The 12,089-nt window shown below is 41.5% G+C and overlaps 2 long non-coding RNA genes across 9 annotated transcripts in view; one reads left to right on the top strand and one right to left on the bottom strand.

Annotated features, from left to right (window-relative positions):
- Nucleotides 1-1,048: 1,048 nt before the first annotated feature.
- LOC138919000 (uncharacterized) overlaps nucleotides 1,049-12,089 on the bottom strand; it is a 31,350-nt gene continuing 20,309 nt past the window's right edge. For 4 of the 7 annotated variants that reach the window (XR_011428868.1, XR_011428869.1, XR_011428871.1 and 1 more), the window contains 3 exons: nucleotides 11,006-11,206; nucleotides 10,172-10,731; nucleotides 1,049-8,872 (listed from right to left, as the gene is read on the bottom strand). This is a non-coding gene — a long non-coding RNA (uncharacterized lncRNA). The remainder of the gene's footprint in view (nucleotides 8,873-10,171; nucleotides 10,732-11,005; nucleotides 11,207-12,089) is intronic. The other 3 variants (XR_011428872.1, XR_011428873.1, XR_011428874.1) reach the window with 2 other exon arrangements.
- Nucleotides 3,675-9,962, top strand: LOC102150220 (uncharacterized). Of its 2 annotated transcripts, none has more exons than XR_002801886.2 (3): nucleotides 3,675-3,801; nucleotides 3,907-4,340; nucleotides 8,937-9,962. It is a non-coding gene; the product is annotated as an uncharacterized lncRNA (long non-coding RNA). The 2 variants fall into 2 exon arrangements; XR_011428867.1 differs by having other exon boundaries at nucleotides 3,681-3,801; nucleotides 3,904-4,340.

Genomic DNA, 12,089 nt, shown 5'->3' with positions numbered 1-12,089 from the left:
TCCCAGTATAGAATCTTAATGTTTTTATACTTTTTGAACTTTTACTAGTCAAGACACATTTCATATATATGTTTCAGTAAAATTCTTCCCCTGTAAACTGACACCTTCAGATAAATAGTGAAAAGCTGTAGGTATGGATCTCTGTCTGACTTGTTTGGGGGCAGAATATACAGTAGAAAGTGAAACATCACAGATTTGGTGAATATATTCAAGGATTGTTTCCACTGTCTTGGAAAGCGTTTAGTAATCCAAGCCTCAAAGTCAGCAGAGAAGAAACTAGTTTCATGCATAATTTGAGTTGGACCTCAAAATATAATACCCATAAGGCTGGCTTCCTTTCCTACCTAGACTGGAATTCCCAGAGTTACTAATGTATTCCCATAGAGTTATTAATTTATGTTTGTGGGATGGCAGAAGTAATATTATTTCAACGCCCAGCGCCAAAATTCCTACTATTCTCCCGCGTCATCCACTCTAGTCACACCAGCCTCCTGCTCTTCTAGGGAAACGCACCAGGGAGCCTGTGCCGCAGGGCCTTTGCCCCAGCTGTTCTCTCCTCCAGGGTAAGTCTCACCTCACTTATCTGCATGACTCATTCCTTCATCTACTAGAAGAGTTTATGCAAAAGTCACTCAGCAAGGCCTTCTCTGAGCACTTATTTAAAATGGAATATCCCCCCAGCATTTTCATCCCCCTTCCCTACTTTATTTTCCTCCGTCATCGAATATGCTAGATATTACATATAAATATAACATGAGATATCTGAGACCAAACATATCAACCAAGAGAGGGCTTAAGTCTGCTATTAAAAGGACAAAAAAATTGGTTCCAAAGCAAAAGCCAAATCTCTGCAGCAGATAAAAGACAAAGACACACCTAAAACAAAAATAATTCAGACCTGCTAACCGTGAGAGGGTGAGCAAAGGTACACCAAGGAGATGCAAAGAAAAAGAATGAAAGAATTGAGATTCTGAAATCCAATTAAGTGGAATTCAGACCAAAAACCATTACCAAGACAAAGAGCACCTTACAATGCCACCGGCTACAATTCACAGTGAAAATAAAATATTTATGAAAGATTTGCAGCAAATAACACAGCAGCTTCTTTCATATAGCAGCAATTACAAGAGATTCAAAGAGAATGGAAATACTTAAAAATAGCAGACTTTAGTACACTTCTCTGAGTCCAAGACAAAAAACTGTATGATTGACATTTATGTTGACTCTATAATTTACTTATAGAGATATGTATGCCTCAATAAATTACATTAAAAAATGCAAATAATATTCTCCATCAACAATATGATAAAAGTAGGAATCCATAACAATCAAAATATAAGAAAGCCTTCCTAACTTGGAATTTTAAATTTTTCTATTAAACATAGTCAGGTTCAAGGGGAAATAGCAACTGATATCAAGAATTTCTAGAAAAACAATAATGAAAACATGATATCAGAGTGTACAAGGTGACACTAAAGAGAATTCAGAATAAAATGATTTAAATATTTATATCAGTAACAATGAGAGAAATAAATAAATGAACTAGACGTTACACTCAAAAAGCTAGAAATATTTGGGGGCTGGCCCAGTGGCATACTGGTTAAGTTTACACACTCTGCTTTGGTGGCCCAGGATTTGCAGGTTCAAATCCTGGGTGCAGACCTACACGCCACTCATCAAGCCATGCTGTGGTGGCGTCCCACATACAAAGTAGAGGAAGACTGCCACAGATGTTCGTTCAGGGCGAATCTTCCTCACCAAAAAAAAGCTAGAAATAGTTAAGTTTTGCTCTTTTTTTTCCACTTTGGATTTAACTTTCTTTTTAATTAAGCAACCTAGATTTGAAAACAACCTGAAGCAAATAAACCTAACTTTATTAAATTGCATTTAGAACTTCTACAATGAGTTATAATATTGGTACTGTTCATTTGAAATTATATTATGGGAAAAAGTAACCAAGCAGTTATGTTCATATTATTAGGAACCAAGCTTTTCAGCAGAAAGGAGATCCAATATAAAATCAAAAAAGTTAAGTAAAAAATTCTATAAACTTTCATTAGAATTGGATATTGGCACAAATTTATGATTTATCTTTCTTTGAAAAACTACATATTTCCTCAATCTTGTATTGAAAACTCTGAGAAGTAACGACAAGTCATTTAGCTATGAATATCTTTAAGTGCAAAGATCAGGGTAACCAAATACCATTTTCATGGGAAGCAACGACGAGTCCTTTGAGAAGTGGCTGACTCTATGTCTGGAGCCGTGAATGAGACTGCCCCATAGGAGACTGGGACTCTTAGAGTGTCAGAAAGCAAGGAGGCCTTTGCGCAGGATATTTGCAGTTGTCAAATGAATGCAGGAACCTAAGGTGGGCAATCTGACCTTTAACATGAACAATCACTGCAGTCATATAAAAGTGTAAATAGACATGCCAATAGAATCGACAGAAAACTCTGAGAAGACGAGATTCAATACCTAGCAAGATATAAAATTACACGTAAAAATCAATATCTTCATATATTTAAGCTATAAGCAGTTAAAGGGAAAAATAGAGGAGCTGACCCCATTTACATTACCAACCAAAAAGAAAATACCCTAGGAATAAACTCAGACAAGAAATATGCAAAACCTGTATGAGAAAAATTTTAAAGCTTTCCTAAAAGACGCAAAACTGGGACTTGAATAAAAGGAAAAATAAAACTTCCTCTTCAATAGACTAATGCAAACTCATAAATTGATACCAGTTTTTTAAAGTATTTTTGGAAGTAGATTCTATAGTTTACATGGAAAAAGTAAATAAGCAAGAATATCCAAAAAACAGGAAGAAAAAAAAAAAGCATCAATGAGACAGGCCCAGCCAGCCCTCCCAGATACTGGAATATATTATACAGTTTCTGTAATTAAAACAGTATAATATTAGCACATGAGTAGACAATCAGATCAGTGGAAAAAATAGGAAATATAGATATAGACCCAAGTACAATGTGGAAATGTATGTATGTGATAAAAGTAGTATCTCAAATCACTGGGGGGGAAAAATAGACTCTTTCAAATCAAACATTCTCAGAACAGCTAAATAGTCCTTTGAAAACAGATAAAATTGGATATAACATCACTTAGGTGGAATTCCAGCCAAAAAAACCCCGAAAAATACTCAACGTGTATCCTCTAATGAGGAACCAATCAGAGTATCCAAATTGAAGGATATTCTGGAAACCACTGGCCTGAACTTTCTAAAAAAGTCCGTGCCAGTAAAAAACAACAAACAAAAAAGGCAGAACAAGTGTTCTAAATTGAAGGAAATTAAAGAGACTGGATAGCTAAATGCAGTATGTGATCCTTGTTAAATCCTGGGTTTATCTTTTACAAACAACAACAGAGAAGGAAAGATTCTTGGGGGACAAGTGAGGAAATTCGAATATGGACTAATAAAATTATAGTGAGATAACAATGGTGGATTCCGACTTCCTGCGTACGTCTGAAGACCCTGATGACACATTTCCTACGGACACTGCAGTCTGAGTCCTCCTCAACAGGCGCGATTGCGGCCCGCCCTCCCCCACACACAGTTGGCAGCGTCTGGAAACATTGTTGGTTGTCACAACTGGAGGAAGGGAGGGGTGGCACTGGCATCTAGTGAGTGGAGGCCAGGGGCGCTGCTAAACATTGTACGATAAACGAGACAGCTCCCATCACCCCACAACAAAGACTCATCCTGCCCCAAACGTCCACAGTGCCGCGATCGAGAAACCCAGATGCAGGAGGCTTCCCTTTTCCTTAGCGGATATCGACTGAGATGTGAGGCTGAATTCAATGAAACTGGTTTTTCGCAGGTCAAATATTGGTAATATTTCAGGCGGGAGGGTTATCATGTTCACAACTAACTCTCAAATTGTTTAGCAGAAAACACTGCACATACATGGCCCTCCGCGCGGACTCCCCTCCTCCCCGGGGACCCGAAGGTAGCACCCCTCCCGGGGCGAAGAGCTGACAGGCGAGCCTGCGCGGTGGGAGGATCCTGCGAGAGGCCACTGCGCATGCGCCGGCGGCCTGCCGCACCCACGCGGCGCTTCTGCAAAAGTTACAGACCGCCGGGTGGCCGCGCGGTGCGGTCACGCGGAGCTGCCCACCCAGTAGAGAAGAAAACTCCCGTGGGGCATCGGCTTCTTCGGGAAAGACAACGATGCTTCCCCCGTTGAAGCCCGGAGTCCTCCTCCTAGGCCATCCGCCAAGGGCTGCAGGGAGCGTGGCTCATCCTTTCGGAGCCCCTCCCAGGAAGAGTCAGTTGTGTGTGGCCCGCGGTGCCCGGCCGTCCGTTCCAGGCTGGACTCTCCAAGGTGAGTTTTCACTCTCTCTTTAGTGGATTCCCACGTCCTGTGTCTGACGAGCTGGGACAGTACGTCTCGTGACAGCACGGACCGAAAGTGCCCGGGCAGGCGCGTTCCTCCCCCGGCTCCTCGCCAGCAAGCGTGCGCCCAGATAGCATTTTGAAATACCTTCGTGTTTTTCAGCCTAGAGTCTCTTAATCAAGAAGTTGGCAGACTTTTTCTATAAAGAGCCAGATAGTAAATAGTTCAGGATTTGCAGGCCGGGAACGGACCCTGTCGCATATTTGTCTTTTTTTTTTTATTTTTTAACAACCGCGTAAAAATGTAAATACTGCTCTTAGCTGCTGCCCTTACAAAAACATGCGGATTACACTGATCGTTCACTTTACCGAGCACGGCGGCGGCCAGAGCTTCGGTCAGGCCTCCACCCCTTCCCAGGTCCGACCACAGTTTCGCAGTAAGAACTCAGGTTGCATGAGGACTGTGACCCACCAGGTGTCCTGGGCTCCACATGCCCAGCCATAGTTCACAGTCTTTTGGGTCCCTCCACCTGCACTTCGCTCCTCTTCCCTGCTGGGTGGCCAGTGGAGAGTTCCTGGCCATCAGCAGCGCCATCAGGAAACCTCCAGACCAGCAGCCACACCCTCCTTCACTCCCTTCCGGTCTGGGAGCAAAAACCAAAGTCTTTATTTTGTGAATAAATTAGTATAAAAGTAATACAGGGGTATCTCAGACAATTGTATTTTATAGCATTTTTTTCCTAGTGATAAATGTAATAAATGTTCACTCTGGTAATTTGGAAAATACTGAAAAGTTTATAGAAGAAGATAATTCTCTGTAATCCCAACCCACAAAAAATAACCCAAATGTGTATATATTCTTTTAGTCCGTTTTTTCACTGCGTACTAAAGGACAACTTACTGAACAACTAGATTTTTAAAAATATTTCCTAGTAAACTTTTGTTGAAGTACAAAATACAGAAAATAGGCAAACTACAAATGTACAGTTCGGTAAATTTTGAAAGACTAACACAGTCATAACCTTGCAGCCACGACCCAGCTCAAGAAATAGACTGTTTCTAGAGCCCTTCCTCCCCCTGCCCAGTCAGGGGCAGCTTCTCCCCAAACATAACTGCTGCCTTATCCTCAGATACCTATATAGATGAGTTTTGTCTGTTCTTGAATTTCACATGAAATGAATTATTCAGTAAATATTCTGTACTGTTTCATTTCTTTCACTCTATATTACATGTGAGATTCATCCAGGGTGCATTAACAGGTCTCCTTTCTTATTTTATGTTGTATGGCATTTAATTATATATATGAATATACCACAATTCATCCTTTATGCTGTTATTTTTTAAATTTCAGCTATATTGAGATATAATTCACATATGATACAATTTATCCATTTAAAGTGTCCAACTCAGTGGTTTTTCAGTGTATTCACAGGTAGGTGGGACCACCACCACAGTCAATTTTAGAACATTTTCATCACCTCAAAACAACTCCATACTCTAGCTATCACTGCCCTGACCCTGCACTCCATCTTTTCCAGCCCTAAGCAACCACTAATCTACTTTTTGTTTGTATAGATTTGCCGATTCTGGACACTTCCTAGAAATGGAGTCATATAGTATGATGTCTTTTGTGACTGGTCTCTTATACTTTTATTGGACGTTAATGTTATTTGCAGGTTTGGGGGTATTTCAAATAATACTGCTGTGAACATTATATTACTTACCTATATATTATATGTCCTGAAGACGCATATCTCTATTGGGATATATACCTAAAAGTGGAATAGCTTGGACATAGGTTCCGCTTAGGGTTAGCTGTATTTGATAGTGCCAAATACTTTTCAAATTTACACTCCCACCAGCACTCTATAATGAGTGTTTTCATTGCTCCACACCCTCACCACCGTTGGGTGATTCTGTGGTTTCAGTTTACACTTCTCTGATGACTAATGAAAAAGAGCATTTTCTCATGTGCTTATTAGTCGTTTGAACATCCTCTGAAGTCCCTTTTGGGTCTACTCCATTTTTGTATTGGATTGTTTGTGTTTTTCTACTTGATTTTTACATTCTAGATGTGAGTCCATTTTCATTTGAGTGCTCCAAAAAAACATCTCTTCTTAATCTGTGGCTTGCATTTTAACTATCTTCTTAAGTTTTAATGTCAGTTTTCAATTTGTATTGAAGTCTGATTTGTCATCTTCCTTTATGCTTAGTGCCTTTGCTGTTCTAAGAAGTCATTGCCTGGAAGGACCTTCTCCTCTGTTACCATCTAAAAACATAACTGTTTTCTTGTTTGAATATTTAGATCTACTATCCATGTAGAATTGATTTCGAAGTATGGTGTGAAATAAGGGTTAATTTTGTTTTCATATAGCTGTCCTGTTGACCCAGGTCCTTTTCTTGAAAAGACCATCCTTTCCCCACTGCTCTGCAGTGTCACCTTTGTCATAAATTAATAGAAACATAAATTAGTGCAGATGTTGGAATGAGTAGACAAGGACTGTAAAGTAAACATCACAAATATATTAAAGAATCTTACTAAAGATATAATAGAGGAAGAGGGAGGGGATTTCAAAAGAGATACAGATAATATTTTTTTAAAGTAAAATGGAAATCGTAGAAGTGAAAAATATAGTTATCTGAAATTATTTGGGATTGTCAATAGGTTGGGCACAAGGTCACTAGAAATGGTCCAGATTTAAGTGCACTGAGGAAAAAAGTGGATTTTTTGAAGAAGAAGAGTGTCCCTGAGCTGACATCTGTGCCAGTCTTCATCTATTTTGTATGTGGGATGCCGCCACAGCATGGCTTGATGTGTGGTGTGTAGGTCTGCACCCAGGATCCAAACCCACGAACGCTGGGCTGACAAAAGTGGAGCTGAAGAGCTTACCACTATGCCACCGGGCCTGCCCCGAAGAAGCAGTTTTTAAATAAATACAGCATTGATGAGTCATGGAATAGGTATCAGGTGGTCTAACATACATGACATTGTACTTCCAGAGGCAAGGAGAGAGAATATGGGGCAGAAAAATATTTGAAAAAATATTTACAAAAACTTTCCAAAATTGATCAAGTATATTTTATCTGGGATGTTTGTTTACTTGTTGTCACTGGAGAGTAGATCCCAATAAGCTCGCCTGCTATGAATGGAATCTATAAGTTAGTGTAAATAAAGTTTTACATCTACCGAATGAGCAGCAGGGCATTTTAAAGTTGCACAAAATGTGGAAAAACTACCTTGTTGAGTTGAACTGTCCAGAGCATTTTTGGACTTTTAATATAAATGTTGCCTCCCCACTAGAGGTCTGTAGTACCATCCCAGTCATAGTGATGAGGATCGAGGCTGCCCTGGGGAGAAGCCCAAGGCTTTCTGCCCTACATACCATCTATATCATCCTTCAGGAAGCATAGGACGTCCTGACCTGATCGACCTGATTCTTATCCATAGTTACAGGACCACCCCATAACCAGACCCCACCTACACTGATACCATTTTAACGACTTTTTTTTTACATGATCTTTCCTTTGTCTTGTAAAGAAATAACTCACCTATCTATGCCTCATAAATTTAGCTCATCACTGCCCGTGGATGGGTCCTGTCCCAGTGCTGCAGCTCTTTACTGCCCGTGGGTCCTGTCCCCTTGCTACTCCATGCTATCCTCTGAATAAAAGAGCACTACTACCAGACCTTGAGAGTCCAAGAAATCTTTCTTTCAACTCCTCGGCTCCCGAAGCCCACATCAATAGTGATACCCAGATGTCTTCAGAGTTTTTCCAGATATCTCCTCAGTGCACAGCATGGCCCTTTCCCCAGCCCCTTTCTCACCTCACCTCCCAGACAGAGTTCACGTCTCCAACCACGCTGGCCTCTCTCCATCTCGGGTTTTTGGGATTGTTTTCCCTCTTCCTGAGTGCTCCTCATATCCATGTGTGCTTTCTCCTGCTCAGGTCTTTGTTCATGGGCCAGTTTCTCGGTGAGCCCTGTAGATGAAAGAAAACAAAGCAAAAACCGTGCACATACTTTCCTCTACTCCTAGTTTACTTTTATTTATGGCATTTATATGAAATGCTGTGTATTTGAGTTATTAATTTGCTTTCCCCACCAGAAGGGGAGAGGGGAATTTACCAGTTTTGTTCTCTGTAGTGTCTTCTATACCTTGAATGACTAAAAAATTATAATTGTTAACGTTTTTCTCAGGGCTGGCATGCCGGCAAGCTTAATGTATTCCTGAAAGCCCCCTATATCTTTCAGGGCATTGCTTCAGTTTTTCATGACTAAGAAAGCCCTGCTAGTATTCCAGTAATTTTTACATTTTTTAAGGTGTGTTTGAGTTTCTTAGAAAAAAGTCTTACAGCACTAAAAACTCCAGCTTTTTACCAAGGAGAGTAAGAAATGTGATATTGTGGTTTCCAAAGCAACAGAAAGCTTTACCTGGTTAAACAGACGGCAGCTCCTCCTTGTTAAATTGAAGCATCCAGCCAAACAGCCAAAGGCTCCTCAGGAAGGAAAACGGCTTAGAGCTGTCATGAAAGAAATTTGCCTATTCAATTAGAATCTAATTTGTACCAACTTTTTTTTCTTCAGGCCATCAGGCTTCAGGATGGATGATGAACTTTCAAAAAGGAAAAAGATGGAAAATCGTCGAAATTACCATAAACTGTGCTGCCAGCTGACTAGGTGTTTCTTTGTAGCACGTGCAGAGTCAAGGCAGATTGTATTCCTGCATTATATAACCTACCAGCAACCTACTTACCTCCTGTCTTAATCAAGGTTATTCTTGAAAGCAGAGCCTGAGACAGAGGTAGCTGCATGCTCTTTGGGAATGTGATCCTAAGGAGCACGAATGAGAGAGGGGAGTGCAGGGAGCTGGGGGGGCAGAGAGTCAGGCAAGACAAGGTCGTGTTATCACGTGGTCCGCTACTGTTGTGGTTACTTAGCGCAGAACCTCCTCAGGATTCTTATTAAACTTTATCTCAGAACTGGCTGCCCGAGGGACGAACAGGGGAAGCATTTCTCTGTACTGTGTGCTGAGGGCTGCTCCCATGGGACGTTAATTCCCCCATCCCTATGGGTTGCAAATACAGGAGAGCCTCCTGGTACCAGAGCGTCACACAGTGCCGCATCAGAGAAGCCTGGGGACAGGAAGCTCGGTTCTTGGTCCCTGAAGGGCAGCACTGTCTGCACAGAGCAGGGTGAAACCGGCCCAGAACTGTCCACTAGAGCTGTGGCTGGACTCGGAGGTTGAAGAGATCTGCAGCGGGGCGCACGAGGCAGCTTATAAGCCTCCGGAATGTGCTATCAGCCTTGTCTAGATCTCTTTCCTCGCTTCCTCCTATAATCAAACTTTCAGGGTCCAGCACAAGAGTGGCAGAAGGGTTAGATAGGGAAGTTAAATGTGTTAGAAGATGTACGTTACTAACAGTTGTGACCTTGAGCAATGTTTGTAAGAAATAGAAAGTGACACTAGAACTGGGAAAATTAAAAATGATTCTACTTGAAACATGGGACCTTTGAGTAGAGATAGTAGATATCTTCTAAACTCATGTAATCTCAGAAGCAATTATGAATTTTTGGAGAAAAATGGAGAAATAAAATTAACCATTTCTTATATGTCTCTATGAGCTTTATAAATCAACGTCATTAACTTTTCTCAAGATTTCCCAAGATATTTCCCATCTCAAGTACCCCACTGTCAAACACTCTTGATACGGAGCTTATAACCAATGAAGAGAAAATTGGTAGAAACAGAGGAAGAAAAACATTGGGATAATTTACATCACATAAAGCATTGGCATTAATATTGGTTGGAATAGGGGAACCTGAATGCTGTGACTTGGGGTTCCTCTGTGAGGTCCGTGCTCCCTGGAATAGTTTTCTCTCTGCCTGCACCCCTGTGATGTCATCCTCCTCCTCTCTTGCTTGGTCTGGAATCACCACAATAGGATAAAACCTTTGAGTTAGTCAATTTGGTATGCCTTGGGCTCCGGCTATTTGCTATATATTGGTGCTGTACGTATGAATAAGACGATATAAAACATCCAAAACTTTCAGAATACATAGTTTTTTAAGGTACCCTCAGAACATTTACCAAAACCGACCATATGATTGATCACAAATCATCTCAACAAACTTCAAAAGATTGAAATTTCAAGGGCTGGTCAGGTCGCACAGGGGTTAGGTTCACATTCTCCGCTTTGCAGCCCTGGGTTTGCTGGTTCAGATCCTGGTTGTGGACCTACGCAGTGCTTGTCAAGCCATGCTGTGGCAGGCATCCCACATGAAAAGGAGAGGAGGATGGGCACAGATGTTGGCTCGGGGCCTGTCTTCCTTGGCAGGAAGAGGAGAATTGGCAGCAGATGTTAGCTCAGGGCTAATCTTCCTCAAAAAAAAAAAAAAAAGAAAAGAAAAGATTGAAATTTCATAGAGTATGAATTAACCCAGAAATCAATACTTAAAGATTAAAAATTTCTCAAATGCTTGTAATTTAAGGAACATAGCGCTAATGATCTGTGAGTAAACTATAAATCACAGTGCAATTTAGAAAATATTTTGAGATGAATTATAAAGAAAATATATCAAAACTTGGCAGATGCCATGAAAGCAAATGCTTATGGGAAATTTATAGCTCTAAATACATATATTAGAAACTTTACCAAAAGATTGACTATCCGTGTTCCACGAAGCCAGGAAAAAAGTTGTGGGAAGCAGCTTCTCAGACATTGGACAACTGCCACAAAGGATGATCAGTGAGGGAGGCGAGCCAGCTGACCCTACACTTGCCCTGCCTTCTGGGGTAAGCGCTGGAGGACATTGCGGGAGCAGGGGCTTTGGCAGGCCAGAGCAGTCTTGCTGAGCTGAGGAGACGAAGATTGCGGTTGAGTGAGACTGAGATGCCGAGTATCAGCGAGGACGAAGGTATATGGAGAAAAAAATTCCAAAAATCTACACACCAATCCTTTAGTGTCCATTGCTGAGCACTAAGCTTAATTCCCAAAACTAGCACGAGAATGGGCAACATTACTTTCCATCCAGCCATACTGGACCATCCCCACTGAGAACTCCAGACATTCACTGGAGGTCCGAGGAAGGTTACACCTTAGGTAAAAAGCAGGGATAAACTAGCCTGATAGTAAAATCTACGCTAGACTTGACCCCTAAAAAAGCTTAAAAACAAGCCTCGATTATGAAGCTGAGCCACAAGTATCAAACTACCTGGCAGAACAAAGTCCAAATTCTTTCGTTCAGGTCCTCCAAGAAGCACATGCAAAAAGGATTAAGTTTACGAGAGATTTATTTGGGGACACGCCTATGGACACTGAAATAGAGAGGAAGTCAGAGGAAGCAGAGAGTCTTCAGGCCACGTATCATGTCTGACCCCTTTGAAGAAAGAGGGAAGGAAGGAGGGTTGAGCAGCAAGAGTCTCAGACTGCAGCACAATTCCAAGAAAGTCTATGGTCAGGCTGATGAAGAACCCTCCAGCCCAAGTTGACCATCAGAGGAGTATCCTACCTCACAGGAATGGGCCTGCCTTAGTACACCTGCTCTGCTCACGTTCTGATGGGAACAACCCATGGGAACTGTAGCCCTGGCATGAAAATATCCATGGATTCCGAGAGCAGTAGCTGGGGCCCTCAGTCAGTCAAGCTCCCCTCAGCAAGAGATCTGGTGGTCATGGCTATTACAGTCCACCCCTTGTGCTGCATAGCTCTGCTCAGGGAGCAAGTCCTCCATGGTTCC

Source organism: Equus caballus, chromosome 19 (assembly GCF_041296265.1).
Source record: "Equus caballus isolate H_3958 breed thoroughbred chromosome 19, TB-T2T, whole genome shotgun sequence".
NCBI lineage: Eukaryota > Metazoa > Chordata > Mammalia > Perissodactyla > Equidae > Equus > Equus caballus.
The sequence above is the reverse complement of the archived record's forward strand: the minus strand, read 5'-3'. Positions and strand labels throughout refer to the sequence as shown.